Below are 20,886 nucleotides of genomic sequence, written 5' to 3' on the forward strand. Positions count from 1 at the left end.
TTTTGGTCAATTTAGTGCATCCTCGCTGAATTAAAGTATTACTTTCTTTTAAAAAGTCTTACTGAGTGAATATTTTTATGTACATCATCTTTAAATTTAGCTAATTATATAGTGCTTTCAGCTACTAATAACAGTCTGTGTATTCTTTTCATAGCAAACATAATTGCAGCATTGCCTTTTGCAACAATAGCGAAAGAAAAAAAGCCATTGCAAAGTTTCTGTAACATTTCCATGTAGGAAAAAGAGAAAGATGGATAACAGTCAGTAGTCAGAAGAAAGGAAGGTGCCAAATTTACATGTACTTCCATTCATGTATGTATCCAACACTTCAGGCTATGCAAGTCTTTATTTACATAGCACACTTCATAAATAAAGTAATTCAACGTGTTTTATATATAACAAATTAAAATAATTATAAAAGACCCATAAGAAATCCAATATACATTTAATTAAAATAACTTGGATTTTTATCTCTCAAAAAAATTGTTGTTGTTGTTGTTTTTTGTTTTTTTGCAATTAAAATTAATATTGCTATGAATAATTTAGAGTATGTCACTAAAACTATGTGGGAAGTTGTGTAATGATGCTATAAACTCCACTCCAGCAGTGTTGTCACTATACTCTCCTAAATGAAAATGGACATACGTCATCAAACATTGTGAAAGTCGTCTCTGGTCATTTAGTCATGGGTTGATTCCCGAGGTACATGCATTCTGATCAAATGTCTCGAGTGCACTGCAACATTGAGCTGTAATCTGATATTGAGTAACTCAACAGCAGCTCAGACAGTCTGAGTTCCTCTGGTCAATGGGGTTGGCTTTAAACTGGCTTGGTGAAAGGTGGATTCCCAGTGTAATACAGACACTCATCTCCATAAATACCCTTTACCCTGCAATTTTAACATTCTTCCATGCACAGAGCAAAACTGTGCACTCAGTCAGAAAGCGCTGGTTCATCAGATATGTTATATAATGAGAAAAAAAGAGAGAGGGGGTTAGAAAACAGGCTTAATTGAGTTATTTCTGCATCGGGCTGTTTCTCCATACATGAAGTTCACATAATGTAACATACGTGCGTAACTAACCCGAGCTCCCCGAGGCGCTTTCTGAATGCACTGCTGGAGGCATTCAACCTCCTCTGGCAGGAGCCCTGTCAAGCCTCCAACGGTAACCCGCGGCATGCAAGGGAAACACGATTCTGACATGCACATACATCTTTACATTCAGCTATCTTACATACACATATCCTACCATTCAAACGTATCAGCAAATGATTTCTGAAAGATCATGTGACACTGCACACTGGAGTAATGATGCAGAAAATTCAGTTTTGCATCACAGGAATAAATAATATTTTAATATATATGAAAATAGAAAATAGCTATTTTAAATTGCAATACTATTTCGCAATATTCCTGTTTACACTGTATTTATGATCAAATAAATGCATCCTTGATGAGCATAAGAGACTTCATGTACCAACCCCAAACTGCATAATCAGTGAATACAAACTCACTATTGCACTTTTTCTATTTAAATTACGCATTAAATTAGATGGTGACACTGTAATTAACCAGTCAGTTTCAAAGCTGAACAGATCCATGGTTTTAAACTATATGAATAAAAAGTCAATGTGTCAGTCAATTGGGCCGCAAGTTCAAATCTCAACATTTTTTATACCGTTTCCACATCTCTCTCTATTTTTTTATTGCATTTTATGACATTTTTATGACAACTGTTTGAACATGCACTACTGATTCAACAAGAAATTGACCTTAATTATTATTTCCTCATGCATGTTGCTAGTATTATTACGCATGATTAATAAGTGCATTATTAATCAGTGCATTTTTTTATCAGAAATATAATAAATTATTCTCAATGCCAATTTTTTAAATGGTCCAATTGATTTAATTTCCAATTTTGAATGAATACCCCTTTTACTCAAAAACATTTTGCATTAACAAAATGGATTGCAAACTGACTTTATTAATTGAAATGATATCATTGCAGGTAATCAATGGGATTTTGAATCTTCTTCTCAGGTGTTAAGTCGCCATTAGAGCATGAAACAGATCACTCACCTTCAGGGACAAGTATTCTGCCTGATCCAGCTTTCTGAAAGATAGGTGCTGTGTATCTTGGCAGACTTCAGCTGAGATTTACACCAGCAGATGTGTGTGGTGATGTGTTTTCTGCTGATGCACTGCAGCTGCGACGTGGCTGGGCCTTTGAATTGCCAGCGGCACCTGCTGCTGTAAGCTATGTGTGAGGATTTCAGAGAGACTATTGACTTGACCCACAGGTCAGTCCGAGCAGCCAGCTGATTGCATGAGCAGCAAAACTGCAGTGCTGGGACTTTTCTTGGGATGTTGTGGGTGGAGTTGAATCTAAAGAATTATTTGGACAAGTTACACTTACAACTGTCAAAATGTCAGTGCGTTAGATAAAAAAAAAGTCAAACCAAATGGCATTTCTGAAAGAAAAACAGCACAAGCAGACTTTTTAAACTAGTCAGGGGGAGGGGTCTACACTTTTTAGCCAATCAGAATCACTTTCTGCCTACATGCAGGTTTGCTTATTGTTTACAGAGAGGGGGCATATCACTGAAGGAGTGGGAGTCTAATTCTGGTGGCAAAATGTTTTGAAATTATAACTAATTATAATTTTCAATTTTCTAAAAACAGACATCCTCAGGCATGACATTAAATGCTATTGTGTATATTTACTGGATCTGAAATAATTTTGTATGCTAGAGAAGTTGAGGTTGAACTTGAGGAGGACTGACTTTATATATCCACTAAAAATCACCAAAACCAGCTGATTAAGTGAAAATGATGAAAAAAAGCAATATTAGAAAAACCACAGAAGCGTTCTCGCTCAAATGCTACTTGGTTTGATGTTTAGTTTTCTAATGCAATGACATTTAGACATTTTTAAGTGCCCAAATACTATTAAGGGCCACTCTATGAGTTTTCAGTTTATATAATGCTTTGAAATGATAACTTTGTAATAAACAAGTTACTAAAAACTGAAGTCTTGAGGCTTGACATTAAATATACTTGAGAACTGTCTTCATGTATTCACGACAAACCAACAAAACCCCAGTTGATTAAAAGCCATTAAGCAAAGATGATGAAGAAAAGTAAATTTCTGCAGCATTTGATCGAGGATGCTATTTGGTTTGATATTTAGTTTTCTAATGCAATGACATTCAGACTTTTTTAAGAGTAGTGAGGAGGATAAAGTGGAAAAATTTGACTTTGAAAGGCCTTTTTACAGTTTCTTTAACACTCTTTGTAATTTACAAATTACTAAAAACAGAAGTCCCCGGGCATGACATTAAATACGATTGCCTATTTTGTATGTTAGAGAGGTTAAGGTTGAATTTGAGAAGAGCTGACTTCATTCATCCACCAAAAATCATCCAAAATATCAGTTGATTAAGCATAAAAGAAGAAAAGCAACATTAAAAAACTCCCGCAGCATTTGAGTGCAGATGCTACTTGGTTTGATATGTAGATTTCTAATGAAATGACATTCAGACATTTTTTTAATTATCCAAATACTGTTTAGGAGGAGGCAAAGCAATAAAGGGAAGAATGTTGGCTTTGAGTTGCCTTTTGAGATGAAAGAATAATGGGAGAGAGCCAGAGAGACGGAGAAAACAGATAAATCCAAACTAAGAGAGTGACAGTTGCCAGGTTAGCTCAAACAGAAACTCGCACACGCACAAAGCCAACACGTCAGCAGTAGTGTGTGACTCACTGTACAAATAAACTACTAAATCTGTTCAGTGCATGAGGCTGAAGGTCACAGGGGGAAAAAAGCTGCTTCCGAAACAAAACACAAACAATCAAAGAAATGAAAACTCTATCAATATCTTTAAAAAAGCCAATGTTCATAAGTGCAGACAAAAGTTGTCCTTTACCCAAGGATACCTCAAAAAAATAAGCAGCCTAGAAAGACAAAAATTCTGCACCGCGGCTGACCTTCAGATTTTATTCAGCCTCACTATTCAAGAGTGTCAATACCTCATTATAAGGTTTGAAGTTTGCGCCATTATCACCGTTTGACTTCAAAATACAATAGCATGTCATACTTTCAAACTCTCCAGCGACCGAAATGTTTATCTGCAGAGACTTCACCTTAAACTGCAGTGTTAATCTTATTAAAAACACTGGAAGCACGAAAGGTGGAACGATTGCAGCTTGTAAATGAAACGGTGTTGAACAAAAGGAGGAAAATATTCAATTAAGAGCCACTAATGATTTGAAAATCTTTCTCTTGTCCCCGCAGACCGCGTGTGACCCCCTAAATCAGGTTATTGGCCTGGTTTAAGTATTGCTTTCAGATGTTCTTTGTACTCATTCTTACCACCTTTCCTACTTAAATTGCTCAGTCTCTTGTAGCTCTCTTTAATTCAATGTTGTTTTATGAGATTTCATGGATGATTGTGCATTACTCTAATTGCAAATCCGCTTAAGTCGCCTGAGGTGGTCGCAGGAAAACAGGTCTGGCATTGGTTTTTAACAAGGACTGAGTTAGTCAAATGCCTGAAATGATGACAATAGAGTCAATGATAAAGCTGTGCATATCAGACAAGTGTTTATCTTAAGCGGAATCTCGTGGTGGAGCTCCAAGGCTTCAGTCTTGGCTTCAACGCTCGGGCAAAAATCCAGCTGAAAGTCAGAGTTACACAACAGTACGCTGGCTAATAGCTAATTCCAGTTCATTGGGAGCAGACTCGACTGACATCCCACAATCCTGTAGGTTTACTGGCCTGAGAAAGCATGTGTTTGAAATCAAGCAATAACTTTTACACTCAAGGCCATATGGAGGAAATTAAGGCCGTAGATCAACTCATCGCTCCGTTTGCCCGAGCCTTGCCACGTTATACCTCCACCAATCGCTTGATTTTATACTCCCTATAAAAAGAATATATATATATATTTTTTTAAATTCCTCTCAAGGACTTGCCAACAAACTTTTTGACTGATGGGTTTGTTATGAATGGAAATCGTATGAATGATGTAAAATCCCACTTTAACCAGCTAGTAACTAGCTAGTAGGTCTTTAATTTTACATCTGTTGGCCCGATAAGCAGCTTTTAAATCTGTGAACACAAGTACTTTTGGTTAACAATGCATTTTACAGTTGCTAAAACTTTTTTTTTTTTACTCCTATAACTGTTAAAGGTGATATATAATCATGGAATCGAACAAACTGTATTTTTAAATAATAAATGTTAAGGAACTGTATCAAATATGAATGTTTACATTCACAAATTAGTAGCGCATAAGTTGTAACTTAGTGCCAACTAACTGCAACTTAAGCACAGAACCTGTTGTATTTTCTTAGAAAGCATTAAAACTAAATGACTTTTATGTTGTCAAAAAAAATTCTTGAACACTTAGGTGCTAAAGAATTTGTGACGAATCGGTGAATAATCTGCATTGCATTGGCAAAAGAAATGTACATTATGCTTCACTTGAGTTGTGAGATTGCAATCGGAGTTAAATGATGCACAAAATGTAGTTTTATGCAAGATTTAAAAAATATATAATAATCTTTCTTTTCATCCAAATCTTATTGTGCATGCAATAAAACGAAAATACAGTGCAGTGCAGTGTGCACTGCATCTTTTTCTAACTATTTTCTCAGCAATTTTGTCTTGTTCTCCAGTGAAAAATATCTAAACCTCTTTAAACCAAGACACAGTTATGTGAGAACTAAATATATGCGAAATAATAAGTGTATTCATTTTTAACCCCATTGACAAATAAGCATAAAACAGCATAAAACTAGCTACAGTTGGTAGATTTATGCATAAAAAATGATATGCCAAATAATAATTTACCAATGTTACATGCTGTAGATTCAGAAAGGATTGTTATACAGTGTTCTGACCAAATTATTTGGAACAATGCACACACTAACGGAACCAAATATCATGAAAACCATTCATTTATATAAATTTCTTTAAATAAACTCATTCTAATTGAAAATCGGTCCTCAGTCCCCAACCTTATAAGAGACTTTTTGAGTGACAATTGGTTGTTTGGGACAACAATGTACAGGCCTTTTATGATACCGTCACCTTTTTCTTTGACCAATGTTCCGTGTTCCAGAACAATATTTGCCAGACAGTAAGTAGATCATGATCTGAAGCAAGACACAGATCACTTTTGACCTTGTCTGTGATAATTTCCCTGAGGAAAACCGGCAGTCGGTGACCTCTAGTAAGGAATGTACTCAGTTGCACACAATACAAGCTAGATTGCATTTGAAAGAACATGGAGCTTATTTGCCATTCAAGTCACCACAACACACTTTTAGAGGGGTCTTCAACATGCTGGAGGGAAAACAAGCATGCCAAATGCGTCCCCATGATTCGATCCCGCACTAATGGAAAATAAACCAGTTGTAACTCATATAACTGTTAAATTAACAGAGTCAATTAACTCTCAGTGCTGCATGTATTCCAGAGGTTGCATTTCTACCTTAACTAAGGAAACAATAAACTGTTAGGATTAGCAGATTAGCAGAAATTCTCTAATAAACTATTACAATCAAACACGTTCCTGTTGCAGCCACTTCCTGATAGTGAGTGGTACACTTGACAGGTAGGTAAATGTGGAGGGGGTGTAATAAAATGTGCTGTATTTGCATCACATGCATTGAATGACTAAAGTTAGCACACCGCCTTATATGACAACAGGTTGGCAATTAGCCACTGCGCTAATTGCGCTACTTGTCAAAAGTTGTTATTGCACTCAAACGACTGCCAAATTCACATCAACAGCAGGATATCATTTTAAACATGCATTTTATGTAGGACATCTGTATAGGAATAACGTCTAAATACTGTTTTTTTTATAAGCTGCTAACCACCATGCTAACACAATAACAAGGCTGAATGACTATATTTAGCTCTCTGTCTCAGGCAAGCTGCAATATATTACAAGACCTTAAACATGGCCTGAAGGGTTAGGGGTCACAAACTAAAATATGAAGCGCATTTTTGAGTCCAGCTAAGTGGAACAAGCAGATGCTGGATTTGCCCTGGGGAAACGGCTTTAGCTTTGAGTTTTAGAGTGAGTGCTTATAGAAGCAATGCATCTTCCACAGCAGGTGCTTTTTTGGGAATTCAGAGAAAACATAAGGCAAACAAGATGGTTTCAGTTAGTGGAGTCTGATAGGGCAATGTATTTGGACTTTTTGGGTCCGTAAGGTACGTTAGCATCATCAACAGCGGCAGCTGTTTACTGTAGCTATAGATTACAAACTAGAGAAGGTGAAGATGCTAGTTTCATGGTGTTAGTGAAATATTTGTCCCTTTGGATTTTCAGACAAAACTTTACACACAGAACGGCACTGACACAGGTGCAAGCAACAGATGCAAAGAACACGAGCTGCTCTCCAAAGGCAAGTAATTCAGAGACAAGCAGCAATGAGAAATGCATTGTGTTATAATAAATGTGACCGCTAGCATGTAGAAATGCTAATTTTATGTCATCAATAATGATGTAGTTCTAGATTTTCACATGAAATTTACCCCAGACCACCTTTTCTGTTGAATTGGTCTCAGACAATTGCTTGAACCGAATGCTGACATCTAAACCAAACGCATGTGAAGACGTCATAATTTTATCACCAGTGCTCAAACCGACAATACTGTTAAAGGCCAATTCACACCAAGTATGATAACTATAATGATAAGGTTTTAACAAAGTTCTAATTCTACAAGAATAGAGAAATCCACACCACAACTGTAAAGAAGGAACAATGTCACTGAAATCACTTTCAGAACATTTTTTCCAACTGATGAATGATAAAACATTGACAGTCAATCAGAATCCACCTGATTTTAAAGAGCTCGAGCATTTAAAGCAGCAGACAACATAAAGGCAGTGCACTTATAATAAACAGAATATTATTGTGCACTGATTGGTGTGGACGCTAATATAGTTATCATTATTGATGTGAATGGACCTTAATATTGCTGGTTAGAGCCTAGGTGGTGATATGAGGTCATTTTTGTTGCAATTTTGTCAAAATCTCTTCAGGTGAAATTTAAGACTTCTCTCTAGTAACATATATAATATATTCTTCAATAGTTTTTGTCCGCTTAAATCCCATCTCTTTTTTTACAATAAACTGCAAACTTACATTCAGATTTGCCTCCATCCAATCAACAAACAAATGGATAGAACCAAATCCCCACCTTACATTCTTTCCTTTTCCAGTAACCATTTCACTGTACAGGAAGAAAAGATCTGTCATCACTTCCATTACATCACAACTTTAAAGGGTTAAGGAACTGAATCATGACTTTCATCGTTTACTTTAAGTGATATTAGCTGGTTAGGGTTCTGGCAAAGATGCCATACAGAAAATATTAATAATCTAAAAAACGATTTCCTCTATAAAGAACCTTTTGTGGAATGGAAAGGTTCCATTGACGTTAAAGGTTCTTAAAGGAACCATCAATGCCGATAAAGAACCTTTATATTTAAGAGTGTACCATGGCAAGCCCAGTTCACACCTCAGTTCAGACCACCTAAGATCACTGGAATAATTTCAGTCGAGTTTAAAATTCAACAATCAATTCTGATTTCCATGTTCCCAGATCTGTCTCAACTAGAGATCCTTATAAAAAAAAACCCTGCTGCTGTTGTTAATCAGGATACAGCTGAATTACAGATCATCCGCGTTCCCCCAAACTAAACCCCCTTCAGAATCAATAATCAGCATCCCGACAAACACAAGCAATTCACACGAGAAAACACTTGAGCAGCATCTCTCATGTCATAAATCATCTTTGGTTGCATGTTCTTGTCTATCTGTCATTGCTATTTATAATTTAACCCTGAGACTGTGCTGAAGCGAGGATCTGAAAAAAAAACCTCTGCACACGCCGCCAGGATGCCAGGATAACAGACAGCCGCATCGCTCACACGCATGTTTAGGAGGGTCAGCGTGTCCTCAGACATATGGCTCCATTTCTGTCTGTTAGCAGATGGCGGAACTCCAACCCCAACGACAGATGAAGATGGCGATAAGAGGCCCGATACCCTTCTCCATCCTGGGGAACAAAGATCCCTCGAGGGGCTATGAGCCAGTCTTGGAGAAAGCGAGCAGCCCTTGTGCATGCAACACTTCTGTTAACATGCATCCTGAGGGGATACTACTGTCTGTATTATTACAGGTTCATGCAGCAATCTCGCTGTCTTTCCTAGCAACCCATACATTAGCGGCCTGGAGCAGGTGTTTGCTCCTGCCAGGTATACGCTGGTTCATAGTCACCAGTCATTTTCCTGACAGCAGTCAAGTCTGCATTGCATTCCTTTACCACAAATTGGTGGTTAGTTGTTTAACCTGTTGCGAAATGACACCACATAGCTGCAAGATTCATCAAACATCTTCAGTGCCACAAATGCATTTTCAGAATGGAAGCAAAGGCACTTTTATGATAGATAGATAGATAGATAGATAGATAGATAGATAGATAGATAGATAGATAGATAGATAGATAGATAGATAGATAGATAGATAGATAGATAGATAGATAGATAGATAGATAGATAGATAGATAGATAGATAGATAGATAGATAGATAGATAGATAGATGATCATAAGAGGACTCAAAATGTGTAACGCCAAGTAAAATTCTTTAGTATTTAAGACATGTTGAACACAAGGAAGGCAAACATTCAATCATTTTCATTTACATGCACCAATATATCTAAACTTAAAACATAATAGACAGCAACATTAACTTAATGCTACACAGACATTTCTGTAGATGTTTTTGAACATTTTTAATAATTTTCACTTACATGCACCAATATATCAAAACATAATAAACGGCAATATTTACCTAATGATACACAGACTCAGTTTTATTGTGCAGTGTGGAAAAAAACAAGTTGAGTTTTGATGTTTTGAATTAAATTTCTAATCAAATCTAACCCTCCAAAATTTGAATCATAAATGCCATTAAAATAATGCATCTTAATGCATGGCTAAATAAATAAATAAAATAGTTTTGAATTCATGGTCAAATAATTTTATATTGCTAGCACAATAATCATAAATATATACACACACACACACACACACATTCACAAATACATATACCAGCTCTAAATTCCTACTACTAAACAAAAATTCACACAATAATTTTTCTGACAGCAGTCTAGTTTACTGTTTACTGACTTTACTACAAATTGATGGTTCGTTTTATGACTTGTTGTGAAATGACACCACCAGACTCATCAAAAGTCTTCAGTGCCAAAAATGCATTTCCCAAATGGAAGCCAGTGGACTCTTGTTTTATTTCAATTCCAGCCAAGAGAGCTGTTGGTATTCCTCAAGCCTCTTCAATTTACCTTGTTTGTCGGTAACATCTGACCGTCTGCGTTGAAAACGAAGCTGTTGCTTGCCTTCTGACAGCCAATGAATTACTCTACCTTCTGACAGGCGTCAGCCCTGACAAACCTGCTGTTCATTTCGTGAACCGAGAGATTATACGCCGTTCGAGAGATATGGCGCTGTCAGGATACACCTGCAAATTCATAACCTTGAGGCTCTTCGGGATGGATTCGAGCGATCTTTGGTCATAAGTAATGAACGCACACGTGTGGCTTCTTCATGCTGCTGGGTCCATTTATGATCAAGGTGAAAAATTTAATCAGGGTGATTTTCATCGATCTTGTAAACATGCAGATGCTTGTACGCACCGGCGCGCTTTGTAACGCGTATATGGCCGAAATCAAATTGTTTATACATGGCAACCAAAGAAGCCATTCATCTTCAGGAGTAATCTAGATGTGCCCGGTCATTTAAATCACTGATTTGCCTTGTTATGGAGGAATTCCTGCCGTGTTATAAATAGGCCTGGGCGATTTAACAAAATAAAAATTACAGTATTCATGCATTTGTCCTAAACTGGTATAAAAAGATTATTTTTTCCAGCAGTCATTGCCAAGAAGACTCAAAATGTAACATAAGTTATTTTAAAAGTATATAAGATATTACATACTCTTTTTCACTAAATTAACAAAAGGAAAAAAAAAAGAAATATATATATATATTTAATCATTTTCATTTACAGGCACCCATATATCAAAACATAATAAACAGACATTTTAACCTTATGTTGAATTAAATGTTTCAATTTTATTTATTGAAACAAAAATTAATTTACTAAAAATACAAGTAAAGATAAATAAATAAAGAAATAAAAATACATGCATGGCATTTTAATTTAATTTAAATTTTATTTTATTTTATTGGCAAAATAAAAAGTGTGTTAAAAATCAACGAGAATTTTGCATTGCCAAGCTTTACTTAAACAATGATTTCCAGTTCTAAAAGGATAGTACTAAACCAAAACAAAAATCGTACAGTATTACAATTTGACTTGCTGTTAGGTGACTCCTCAACATATGGTTTCATATTGCCCCCATTTTATAACGCACCATCCACAAGTCATCCATTTTTAAAACCGCTACACAATTCACAGCCTCTCGAGACTTATAGCTCAATCAGCACTCTTACGCTCTACAATATGACAGCAAAATGAATCTATAAACCCTTGACAGCACACAGGTACGGCTTTTAACCAGAACCTAGAATTAACCAATTAGCAGACCCTCTTAATAGACCCTCCATTTACACCTCAAACGCAAATTAACCCATCTATCAAATTTCACGCACATGAAAAAAAATCTAAATTCGTTTACACGTTTCAATTGGCTCCAGCTCTGTGATAAATGGAGATGGGCCTCTTGTAGATATAAATCAGTACATTCACTTGGCATCTTCTCGCTGTTTTCAATATTCATGTCAATATTCCACATCCCGTGTAGTTATTCATTTACATGGAAATGAGCTGAGGTAAGTGTCATGACATTATGTGGATGAACACCGCAATGCCCCTGACTGCGGCAGGCCAAAGCCAAAGCTCAGACTGCACTGGAAATATCACACACATTCAGTCGCACTAAACATACAAAGCACGACAGGTGCACTGTCGGTCAGCGTGTGGCAGTTTTATTTATGAATACAATTTGACCAAAATGTGCTAGCTACAAATAAACAAATAGTTGAAAATTAGGCTATTATTCACTATTATTCACTCTCATGTCATCTCAAACCTGCATGCTGTAATTGTTTTCCATGCAACACACAAGAAGACATTTTGAAGACTCATTTTCATTTTTTTTTATTTTTGACTATGGATGTCAAAAAACAAAAACAAAAATCCATAGAAGTTCATACGACTTGTGCACTATATTATGGAAGCCCACTTCTGCCACAGAATAATTCTGACTTTTTATCTCACAATTTGATCTTTGTTTCTTGCAATCATGAGAAAAACATCACAATAGCAGTTTATATCTAGAAATTCTGAGTTTATATAAATTCTGAGTTTACTACTGTATATATATACATATATATATATATATATATATATACATACATATACATACATATATATATATATATATATATATATATATATATATATATATATATATATATATATATATATATATATATATATATATATATATACAGTGGGGCAAATAAGTATTTGATACACTGCCGATTTGTCAAGTTTTCCCACTTACAAAGAATGGAAAGATCTGTAATTTTCAACTGTGAGAGACAGAATATAAAAAAATCCAGAAAATCACATTGTATGATTTTTAAATAATTAACTTCAATTTTATTGCATGAAATAAGTATTTGATCACCTACCAACCAGCAAGAATTCTGGCTCTCACAGACCTGTTAGTTTGTCTTTAAGAAGCCTTCCTATCCTCCACGCATTACCTGTATTAATTGCACCTGTTTGAACTGTATAAAAGACACCTGTTCACACACTCAATCAATCAGACTCCAACCTCTCCACTATGGGCAAGACCAAAGAGCTGTCTAAGGACACTAGGGACAAAATTGTCAACCTGCACGAGGCTGGGATGGGCTACAGGACAATAGGCAAACAGCTTGGTGAGAAGGCAACAACTGTTGGCGCAATTATTAGAAAATGGAAGAAATTCAAGATGACTGTCAATCTCCCTCGGACTGGGGCTCCATGCAAGATCTCGCCTCGTGGAGTATCAATGATCCTGAGAAAGGTGAGGGATCAGCCTAGAACTACACGGGAGGACCTGGTCAATGACCTGAAGAGAGCTGGGACCACAGTCTCAACGGTTACCATTAGTAACACACTACACCGTCATGGATTAAAATCCTGCAGCGCACGCAAGGTCCCCCTCCCTGCTCAAGTCAGCACATGTCCAGGCCCATCTGAAGTTTGCCAAAGACCATCTGGATGATCCAGAGGAGGCATGGGAGAAGCTCATGTGGTCAGATGAGACCAAAATAGAACTTTTTGGTATAAACTCCACTCGCCGTGTTTGGAGGAAGAATCAATCCCAAGAACACCATCCCAACCGTGAAGCATGGGGTTGGAAACATCATGCTTTGGGGGTGCTTTTCTGCAATGGGGACAGGACGACTGCACCGTATTGAGGGGAGGATGGATGGGGCCGTGTATCGTGAGATTTTGGGCAACAACCTCCTTCCCTCAGTAAGAGCATTGAAGATGGGTCATGGCTGGGTCTTCCAGCATAACCATGACCCCAAACACACAGCAAGGGCAACTAAGGAATGGCTTCGTAAGAAGCATATCAAGGTCCTGGAGTGGCCTAGCCAGTCTCCAGACCTGAACCCAATAGAAAATCTATGGAGGGAGCTGAAACTCTGTGTTGCCCAGCGACAGCCCCAAAACCTGAAAGATCTGGAGAAGACCTGTATGTGTGTGCAAACCTGGTCAAAAACTACAGGAAACGTCTGACCTCTGTAATTATAAACAAAGGTTTCTGTACCAAATATTAAGCTCTATTTTTCTATTGTATCAAATACTTATTTCATGCAATAAAATGGAAATTAATTAAAATCATACGATGTGATTTTCTGGATTTTATTTATTTTATTTTTTTTAGATTCTGTCTCTCACAGTTGAGGTGTACCTACGATGAAAATTACAGGTCTCTCCATTCTTTGTAAGTGGGAAAACTTGAAAAATCGGCAGTGTATCAAATACTTATTTGCCCCACTGTATGTGTGTGTATATATAGATAGAGAGAGAAAATCTGAGTTTATATCTCTGGGTATATATCTTGAAATTCTGAGTTTATATATAGAAAGATTATATCTCACAATTCAGAGTTTGTTTCACAATTCCGAGATTATATCTCACAGTTCTGAGTATATATCTTGAAATTGAGTTGAAATTAAAATTCTTGTATATTCTGATATAAACTCAGAATTGTGAGATTGCAATCACCATTTTTTTTTAGTGTGTTTTTTTTTTTTAATTCTGTAGAAGAAATGGGCTTCCATACTACACTGCAAAACATCTGAAGTCATACAATAAGTTTATGTGTGGAACAGAGTGAAATATAAGTGGTTATTCACTAATAATCTACCCATCTGCTGAATCAAAATTAAATTGAAAATGGCGTCTTGACACACTGAGATTGTTTCGGCCGAATGTGTTCTTCACACAAAGCTATTCTATGACTTCAGTATACTAAATGATTCTTGTGATTCATTTATTTTATGGTCCTTATAGAAATGATTAAATCAAGATACATTCTTGCATTTTGCAGTGTCATATAATACATAAGATAAACATCTTTCAACAATCGAAGGATCTTGATGATTTTCAGCATCTGACACCATGTGCGCCACATTTTTAAGACGCCACGTTAAAAATAGTTAGACCCCTGCATTCTATTCCCTTCTGCTCTGCTGCGTCTAGATGTTTTCTAACACAAGAATGCCTCCTTAAGACATATGAATGGCTCCTTAAGGTGTTTTTTATTCTTTTTGGAGCTTGACTGCAGGGTTAATGAAAACTACTACTACTGAATCGTGTTTATGTCAATTGAAATAAAGCTAAAATAAAGTAAAATATAAATATTACATGAAAAACTTAAAACTTGAATGAAAAACAAATAACTGAAAATAATTTGAAGTACTAAAATTACTAAAACTGAAATTATTACAAATTAAAGATAAAAAAGTTTTTAAAGATTTAAAAAATGATAAAAGCGCAAAACAAAACCTTAATTCAAAACACCACAATAATATGCACATACAGTATAAAAAATACCAAAATAACAGCTTGACAGTCAACGTCACTATGAACTGTCATTGAGTGGAAAAGAACTGCATCAATATTCTTCAAATATTCCACTGAAAAAAGTAACAGCATACAGATTGGGAACATTATTTTTTTTTTCTGTGAACTATTCCTTTCATAATTACAGATGTGTTTTGATATGTGGGTGTCAAGGAATGGAGCAAATAATGACTTCATAAGTTAGTCATGAACTAAAGGTTGACAATGCTTTTAAAATGCCATTTATGATATTTTTCCAACTGCAGCTTGAAACGGAAGTCATTGGTGATAAGGTGCTACGACATGTACGCTTTCATAAGTCTTTAGTGATATTTCAAGGATTTTATCTGTTGTGGTCAGGCGTGGACTGTAGTTACAAGCTAGTTACAACTCAGACCTAGATTTAGCCTAGAGGCAAGAGAAAGGATGAAAGAGAGAGAATAAGAGAGAGACACAGGCATTGGGAATACAGAGGGCTCTGTTGCAAAACCTAGTCATCTGCCTTGCTGTCTACTATCTAAAGCAGCATACTAACTGAAATAGAACCTCAAAACTGACCGAACTGGAACACTCTACAACCCAATACACCTGACTCGAAGACTGTTGCAATAGGGAGGTATCGGCCAAATTCGAACACTATGTCCTAAACACACATGCATACATGCACACACTCTGCAACAGGACATCTGTCCACCTCCACCTGTCTTCAACTAGGTCAGCCTGAAGCCAGCCATTGCATCTCATAGGTGTTTAATGAACAGCCTAAAATAACTGGCACTCGCACACAAGACCCCTGCACACAATACGCAAGTTACTACTAGATGAAAGCTCTCGATAAAACATCCAACTCTGCAGAGCTGAAATGCTGGACTGCGTTCAAATGTGCATGCCACTGTTTCAAGTTCAAGCATGGGTAGCTGCCATTAGGGATGGGTACCGAAACTTGGTATTAAATCGGTCTCGGGGCTAAATTATGAAAGACCGGAGTATCGTTAAGCTCTGACGTTATCGGTACTTCTGTCGGTATTGGAGAAATTAAGAAAACACACATACATTTATTGTTGCTCTCTCTCTCTCTCTCTCTATATATATATATATATATAATGTCGCCAGCTGTTTTTATGTGCAATAATATTCAAACATTTGTCTATGATGCATTTTTGCTATGCGCAATTCAGAAGCCAGATCGCGCTCATGCGGAGGAGCTTCAGCACACGCAACATGAAAGTCCTGTTTAATTATGATAGAAGAGAGAACCAACTATTCAAACATCTGCTCACACTTTAGGCTTGTGGCTGTTATATTAAGCTAAGTATTTTTTTTTTTTCTCGATTTTGGCTTCCAAGGATTATAGCCGCATTTCTTCACAACTCCCTTCCCTTCATAGCGGCGCGGATTCGTTCCTCCGAACCATAACTTAATATCTGAATCAGCTCAATCAGTGATTGTTATAAAATGCCGTCTTTACTGTTGCTACATTGCAGGACATATTTGATAGTAAAACGTTGAAAGTACAATCTGCACAAGTGATGCTGTTCCCCAGGCTGAAATGTGTGTGCGCGCGTGTGCCTGCGCGGCGGCGTGCTCCAAAACGGACAAGCAAAGTACACTTTGAGCTTCGGGCGCGTCGAAATAACACAAAAATATGCCAAAAAAATACACACACAATGTGTCAAAATGGCCGGTTATGAGAGTCTTCACTTTTCTGTTTTAAGTGGACGAGAACAGTTGGGAGAAAATCGGATGCGTGTCAGTATATTGTCTTAAAGTGTCAGACTGGAGCTTGAGCCATCAATGTTAATCAAAGAACAAAATGCAAAGAGAAAATCAGCCACAGCTCTTAATCTGAACAACGTTATAGCTTTAATAAACATAAATCTATCAGTACATACAGTGAAAACTATGCAGCGCTCATTTACATTTGATTACTTTTGTAACTATTACTTACCTGAACATTAATATTAGTAGACCTTCATGGAAAAATGAAAGCACTGTTTATTTCATTTTGTTTGTGTGTTTGTTTTATTGTATTTGTCAGTTTGTTTTACTTTGTTTCTTTGTTCATGTTGTTACTGTATCTTATCTTATGTATATAAAACACTAAAAATACCTGCATTTACAAATTGATGAAGTGCAGGCATTTTCAGTGTTTTATATACATAAGATAAGATACTGTAAGAATATGAACAAAGAAACAAAGTAAAACAAAAAGTACCGATAAGAATACCGTTAAAGTACCGGATCGATAAGCAGTATCGGTAAGAGTAGTAATACCGTTAAAACCTTAATGATACACATCCCTGGCCATCATACAGATCGGCATGAAAATCTGGACCCTGGAATGTCACGTGATTTAAACATTGTTTGCACAGAAAATGTTCTCGCCTGTGCAAAGCCCAAAGTCTTTATGATATCCTGGTTTCTACTGCTGGGATTTATATATATATATATATATATATATATATATATATATATATATAAAATAAAATTTTTTTTTATATTTTACATTTATTTCATGTTTTATTTTATATTCATGTTTCACTTTTTTCAGAGGCTGAAATAAAGGAATATATATATATTATATGAAAAACTCAAATGAAAGTAAGAACTGAAATAAAAAGTTTAAGATGACTAGCTAACAAAAATGTGTTCTAAGAACATTTTGCTTATGTTGCATTAAGTTTAAACGCATTTTCTTGGTTATACGAACGTTAAGGGAACATGCAAACATTATGAGAATGTTACATTTTGAATGTTCTCTGGATGTTTTGAAACCACTTCGAAAAATTTTAAATGAACATGAAATAAAAAAAAATTGTGCAAACGTTTTGAGAACGTCAGTAAAAAACAAATAACGTCATATTAACATTAAGTGGAAAATGTTAGTTTGTAACTTTGAGAGAACCTTGTCAGAACGTTCTGAGAACGTTTCTTGTTAGCTGGGGAATTACTAAAACTGTTAAAACTAAAAATGAGTACAAACTCTATGAATTATGCACCAAGAAATAACACTTTTACAAAAGGTTTAATACTACTTGTTTGCACTAACAAGTAGTCTAAAGGAATAAATAAACTCCAACCCTCTCGCACAGCATAGCTAGAGAGAGAAATATCTGCCCTCTACAATTTCACACACCATTTAGTGGCTGATGAATGGGGCTTGAAAAAAACAACTGCCCACTTGCTGGGCACCACATATGAGGGGTTGTAATTTCACAGATGCATGAAAACAACTTGCTGCCGGTCTGCATTGTTTGGACACAGAAGAGTCTGCGTGCACTTGCTGCATGCAGTGAATTCAACACATGAACTTCTGGCTTGGTACCATGCCATTCGTCTGGTGACCACAGAGGCGGAGATGCCATAACAAGGACCTTTTTCACAGTATGTGAAGTATGGAAATCATCTTTGTCTTTGATACCGTGAAACATCACATCACAATCTAATGGCTTTTTGAGTGGAATGTGGATCTAATTCGTTCCCGACTAACTGGTTTACACAAGCACAATTACACCATTTCCAGTGGAAGGATGCATTTTAATACTGTCACATTCACAATAGAGAGTAATAAAGCATTGCATACCTTGATTTCCAAGATGATGATGAAATGGGTGGAAACCGTCGTCCTTCACAGGGTCCTACTTTCCAGGTATCATTGGAAAGGTAAAGGTGCATGTTTATATTTGAGGTATATATATATCAAAAGAGAATTCTATGATTCCACATTATACTGTATTATACCATACTACCCTTGCACATTGGCACAATATGCTATCCCTCATAGAACTATGCTGACTCCACACATCACACTATACTTCACTAAACAATCCTATACGTTACCACATTATAAGATTTAATATCTGCCCCTAACTATGATACACTATTGCACATTATATAGCCTACTGTACCGCATTCTCATATCACATTACATGTGCTATCTAACCGTTATTACATGAGAATGTAAGATAGCAGTCTGTCAGTGTCGGTGTCTTATCTCGACTATCAGAATCAGATGAAACTGTCAAATCGATCAGGTGCACAAGTGAAATGATGCGCATTTCGCAATCGCGAGCTGTTAACGTTCTTTATGTCTGAACTTGCACCGGTGAAACATGCTGCCACAAACACTCGCAAACTCCCAGAACTGAAATAGGTTTCTCTATGCAATGTCTGAGCGGTCTCGCTTGCGAAAACGCGCCGGTTTTGTTGACACTGTGCAAAAATGCCACTGGATAAAACACGAGCGCGCAACGGATGGCACGAAATGAGAAAGGACGCACATTTACGCACCGCTCGCCGCCACCAGTGAGATACAGATCCGCAGAAATCAAAGCGCACTTGTAGGTTTGTACCCTTGAAAGTATACAGTGACATCATTCATGAGTTTCAAAACCCACAAAGATAAATGTCCAAAGTGCAGACCAACCTGTAGCGTGTCAGCTCCACGGAAACAGTGCGGACTACAAGCAGCTGATGCGCGGGATGAGTTCATAAGACAGCACTGGAGACACACTAATATTTATACACACCTTCAGACTCCTGCTTTACACTGTTTACAACGCCGGTGCGAAGCCGCGCCCACCGCGCGACGATTGGCTGGATGCATTCAAAGGCACGCCGAAGAACTCAGTGTTCAGCGTTGCAACAGAGCGCTTCAGATGCGTTCGATAACCTTCTTACTGTAAATGAGATGATTATTCATTAGGGAGCATGTAAAAGGTCATGGCCAAAAAAAAGTAATTATGATTGCGTCCGAAGTAACAGGATCTGCTCACATTTCAGCGGATGCTTTTATTTTATTCAAAACAACAACAAACGTGATTCTATTCTATCTACTTATGTTGATTTAGCTGATGCTTTTTTTCAAAGTGACTTGCAAAACATGGAGCGCAATAGAAGCCGTTCTGTTCACTGATGGAAAGATACGCTGGTAGGTTTGTCTGCATTTGAGGAAATCAGCACTGTTATAGAATCATAATGATTATGAATTATGACCCTACAGAGAGAGCGAGCGCGCGCGTGTTGACTCATACTGCATGATTATAACAGTTATCAGTTTTAATCCATAGAGGTCGCTATTATCATTGTTCCAAGAGACATACAACTTAAAGTGACATCCTGTTGAGATTCATATTGACTTGAGGATTCAAACGGAATTTCTAAATAAACAGCTGTTCCTAAATGACTCATGCAGCTGCATTTGGCTTATTCCTCTACACTCTTATTTACGCAAACTGCTTTGAGAAGCATGCTGAACAAAATGCTAATCACTTTTTGAAAACAATGGAATGGGCATATTTTTTCTGAGGCGTTTTGATCCGTTTAAACAACAGATGGACTTCACTGTTTGCCTTGTTATTGGAGGCTGTTTTATATCTAAGATCAATGGTAGTCAGGATCTGGTTACTATACAGGGAATAGGAGGCTATAGAATACAATGAACAGCATGCTTATATAAATTCCTACTCACCAAAGAATTAAACATTAACATGACTACCAGTTTACATGTCAACAATGATACTGGGGAAGGAGGATATACTGTATATGAGAAAAATTAAATTTATAAAACAAAAATGACATTTTTAAATATTTTGATAATGATATATTTTGTTATTTGTTTTTCATATAGAGCAGTATGACTATTTTAAAAACAAAAATTATAAAAAGATTAAAATGTGTGTG

The 20,886-nt window shown here is 36.6% G+C and overlaps 1 protein-coding gene across 1 annotated transcript in view; it reads right to left on the reverse strand.

Moving 5' to 3' along the window:
• LOC306888058 (cell migration-inducing and hyaluronan-binding protein-like) overlaps positions 1 to 19,752 on the reverse strand; it is a 145,890-nt gene extending 126,138 nt beyond the window's left edge. The window contains exon 1 of the mRNA XM_079446179.1: positions 19,631 to 19,752. The gene's annotated coding sequence lies outside the window, so the exon portion shown is untranslated. The remainder of the gene's footprint in view (positions 1 to 19,630) is intronic.
• Positions 19,753 to 20,886: the final 1,134 nt, after the last annotated feature.

Source organism: Barbus barbus (genome assembly GCF_936440315.1).
Source record: "Barbus barbus genome assembly, chromosome: 2".
NCBI lineage: Eukaryota > Metazoa > Chordata > Actinopteri > Cypriniformes > Cyprinidae > Barbus > Barbus barbus.